Source organism: Vombatus ursinus, unplaced genomic scaffold (assembly GCF_900497805.2).
Source record: "Vombatus ursinus unplaced genomic scaffold, bare-nosed wombat genome assembly UNPS02014812.1, whole genome shotgun sequence".
NCBI lineage: Eukaryota > Metazoa > Chordata > Mammalia > Diprotodontia > Vombatidae > Vombatus > Vombatus ursinus.
Window position 1 is genome coordinate 59,050,308 of NW_020954590.1, and position 4,754 is coordinate 59,055,061.

Here is a 4,754-nt window from a genome sequence, read left to right on the forward strand (position 1 = left end):
AGCCCACGGACAGTAACAACTGGTCATAAGGAGATTATAGTGTTCTCTTTGCTGGAACTGAGGCAGGACTCTGTTGCTTTTGCATACTTGGACCCAGGTAGCAGTCCTGAGTAGCAGTCACATGGTGAGAAGAAGCACTAACACACCAGAGTTTGTGGCCATAGTGGAGCAGGGATCATTGCCGCAGTTCTAGGGCAGAAAAAAGAGCTTGTGGTCTCTCACAGACCGGAGCACAGGCCAAGAGAGTAGTTAACCTGTCTCCTTAGATCGTACCACCCTGGAAGAACTGAAAACTTACAGGTCCCTAGTGGTATCTATGAAAACAGCTGCACAAAACCTCTAAATCTTGAGACAGTGCACCCTCCATCCTAAAAGCAGAGTCCTACTTTAACAAAGAGTTAAAAGTCAAATAATAGGCTAGGAATATGAGCAAAGAACAAAAAATTTTCTGACCATAGAAAATTACAAGGAAGATCAAAACACACTCAGAAAAAGATAACAAAGTCAAAAATCCTACATCCAAAGCCTGCAAGAAAAATATGAATTGACATCAGGCCATGACATAGATCAAAAAGGATTTTGAAAATCAAGTAAGAGAAGTAGAGGAAAAATTGGGGAGAGAAATGAGAGTGATGCAAGAAAATCATGAAAAGTGAGTCAACAGCTTAATAAAGGAGGCAAAAAAAATAATGAAGAAAATAACACCTTAAAAACAGACTAAGGCAAATGGTAAAAGAGGTTCAAAAAGTTAATCAGGAGAAGAATGCCTTAAAAGGCAGAATTAACCATATGGGAAAAAAAGCATGAAAATTCACTGAAGAAAAAAAAAACCTCCTTAAAAAGTAGAATTGGCTAAATGGAAAAGGAAATATAAAAACTCACTGAAGAAAACACTTCCTTAAAATTAGAATTCAGCAAATGGAAGCAAATCACCTCATGAGAAATCACGAAACAATAAAATAAAACCAAAAGAATGGAAAAAAAAAACAGAAGACAATGTGAAATGTCTCATTAGATAAACAATAGACCTGGAAGAATAGATCCAGAAGAAATAATTTAAAAATTGCTGGACAAATGAAAGCCATGATCAAAAATGAACCTACATGTCATCTTTCAAGAAACTAACAAGGAAAACTGCCCTGATATTCTAGAACCAGAAGGCAAAATAGAAATTGAAAGAATCCACTGATCACCCCCTGAAAGAGATCCCAAAATAAAAACATCCAAGAATATCATAGCCAAATTCTAGACCTCCTAGATCAAGGAGAGAATACAGAAATGTACAGGAAGAAACAATTGGAGCCACAATCATGACAACACAAGATCTAGAAACTTCTACATTAAAGAATCAGAGGGCTTGGAATATGCTATTCTGGAGGGCAAAGGAGCTAGGATTACAATCATGAATCACCTACCCAGCAAAACTGAGTATAATCCTTCAGGGGAAGAGGTTGACAATCAGTGAAATAGAGGATTTTCAAGAATTCTTTTTTTTTTTTTAATGAAGTTACATGTTTAGTTGAGAAGACAAAGAAGATGGGAGTTTGTCATATTACTGATAACATTTGAAGTAATCATCAAAGTTTAAATCTTAAAAATATATCTGGTCCTTAATACTACTACAAAATTTAAAAGACTAAACCCCTTAATGTCAGAATTTGGTAAGTTACCAAAAAGCACTACAAAAGATATTAACACTAATGTCATTGAATTAGCTTTACCTACCAAAACTTTATAATGGTCACAAAGAGATATCTTCTCATTGATTACACTTTAGAAATATTCTGTCTTTAAATAATATTGGTTAAGTCATTTGCAGAGAAGGTAAGGATATACTTCACAGTCTATCAAACCTTCAGGTCACTGATGTCATTTTGTCTCTCATAATCCATAACCATCATTTTGAAATGAGACAATTTGCTTTTCAGCAGCTTGCAATATTTCTTCTTATTTTTATAATCTGCAGGTGCTTTCATTTCCTTTAGTCAATTATATTTTTCACCAGCATCCATGTATTCCTCATTTTCTTCTAGATAGCCATCTAGTTTTTCATCCAGGCATGAGAGCTCTTTGTTGATATCATCATTTTCTACTTGTAAGCTTTTATAGTCCTGTAGGTCAATGTCAAAGTTTTTTTTTTTCTTATAAAATTGTCTCTGCTTGTCTGACATTATTGGTGGGTACTCCCTGTCCCAGTCCTCATCCAGTTCTTCACACATAGTGGTATAATCGTTTTAAAAGGGTCTTGGTAAGCTCTTTTTGATGAACTTCCTTTTCCATGAAGTTTTTTTGTAGATACTGTTAAGTTGCCATTGCTATTGTACCAAGATTGCCTGAAATCATCCACAGGTGAAGTCACTGGAAGCACCTTTACCACTTCTGGTGTAGGAGTTGATTTATGTGAATATCACATGAAGAAAACACCTTAAAAACAGACTAGGTCAAATGATAAAAGAGGCCCTCAAAGTAAACAAGGAGAAGAATGCCTTAAAAAGCCGAATTTACCAAATGGAAAAAAGAGGCACAAAAATTCACTAAAGAAAAAAAAAAAGCTCCTTAAAAAGTAGAATTGGCCAAATGGAAAAGGAGGTATAAAAACTCACTGAAGAAAATACTTCCTTAAAAATTAGAATTTAGCAAATGGAAGCAAATCACTTTATGAGAAATCAAGAAACAATAAAACAAACCCAAAGAATGAAAATGGATATGGTCATCTGTCATTCATTCTGCCATAAAAGGAATATGCCACAGAACTCTCAATTCTATGCACATAGTGAGATGGAACTGGGAGTACTTCTTGTGTATCTACAGACACATCCTTTGCCCATTCTCCTACGTTAGGAGGCTGCTTTTCATAGACACTTTCTTTGTCCAAAAATATCATAGCTGTCCATCTTACTTAGGATTCACATAGCAAAGAATATCACTAAAGCAAAAGCTGCAATAACCAGAAACCCTAGCACAAAAGCAAGGGCCTCTTGGGGATCCACCACAAAGAAGTGGCAAAGGTATTGATCCACATAGAGTCTAGTTGTTGTAGGTGCATAATACTGGTTGCAGAGAGCATATATCTGAGCTGAGTACATTGACCCACAAGTTTATGCTGTTGAATTGATTCCCATTAGGTAGATGATGGTACCAATGTATATCAGAATGCCTTTTTAAAACGATTACCACTAAGAAATATGTTCTTGATCTAGATATTCCTGATATAATAACACTGATCACAAATATTACCAATGAAGGAATGAAAGAAAACATCATCATGACCAGTAAGAAGCCTTTTGCAGCCTTTGGGTCAGCATAAGTTCCTCTGTAGCTGTAGCCATAGCCATAGTTCCTACAAAAACCTTAAAAGCCACTTCATAATGGTAGTTGTCTAGACTGCTTCCCAGCAAGGGGCTTCCATAGCCATGTCTCAGGCAAGTGTGGAAGGGACACAGACAAAGAGGGCAATACATATCACAATAATCATCTCTGACAAAATACTCATCACACTTGGAAGGAAAGTCCACTTTTAGAAATGAAGTATTTCATCCTTTGGGTAATAAGAATAGATTGCCTGAGAAAGCATTGGTCAAAAAATGCATCTCTCCATTGTATAAGTCATTGCTTGGTACATAATGAGATTGTTTGAATTAATCTGGTCTATATGAAGAAGAAGGACATTTTATGTGGTCTATATGACATTGTTGATATCAGCACTCTAGGGAATTTCAAAATGAAGAATTTCTCTTACCCTTCTCCCAGATAAGAATAACAACCTAACTCCAGCTCTCCCTGGATCCTCTTCACAAAAGCAGGTGGCAGGAGAATGTGCTTTGCTGCGGTCACTGCCTCCTCCCCTCTCTACACACCCAGCCCCCAGGAATGCTGATCATCACTTTATAAACTAGGGTTTCCCTGGGCAATAGCTCAGCCACCTCCTTTCCTCCATAGCACAGTTTCCACATGATACCCAGTCTTCTCCAGGCAGTGGAACAGGAGGCTCCAGGGACCTTCAATGCTAATATTGCAAAACGAAGAAGGAAGGGAAGAAAAGGGAAGTGGAGAGGGCAGGAAAAAGCAGGTGTGGTGCCATTGCCTTTAGTGGCCCATTCAATTTCCAGCATTTTTTATACAAAACTAGAGCTGAATAGAAAATTTGATTTTCAAATACAAGACTCAAGAGAAACATAAAAAGGTAAAGAGGAAAGGGACATAACAAGGTTAAACTGTTTACATTTCTACATGGGAAGATGAACTGATGCAAAATGAAATGAGTAGAACTAGGAGAACATTACATACAGTAACAGCAATATTGTAAGATGTGAATGACTTAGCTCTTCTCAGCAATACAATGATCCAAGACAACTCTGAAGGATTTTTCATAAGAAAAAAAATGTTATCCATTCCCAGAAAAAAAAAATGATGGTGTCTGAATACAGAATGAAGCATGCATTTTTTTAACCTTATTTTTCTTGAGTTTTTTTTTTGTCTATGTTTTCTTTCACAATATAACTATTATGGAAATGTTCCACATGACTACCCATATGTAACCTATATTGAATTGCTTACCTTCACAATGGGGATGGGGGGTAGGGAGGAAGGGAGAGAGTTTGGAACTCAGAGTTTGAAAAGCAAATACTAAAAATTGTTTTAACATGTGACATGTAAATAAATACTAAATTAGAATTTTAAATAAATAAATTTTTGAAAAGAGAAATTAGAGACAGAGAGAGAGAGGGAGAGAGAGAGAGAGAGAGAGAGAGAGA

The 4,754-nt window shown here is 36.3% G+C and overlaps 1 pseudogene; it reads right to left on the minus strand.

The window, feature by feature from the left end:
* Window positions 1-1,847: 1,847 nt before the first annotated feature.
* Window positions 1,848-4,112, minus strand: LOC114053963 (annotated as a pseudogene).
* Between the last annotated feature and the right edge of the window lie 642 nt (window positions 4,113-4,754).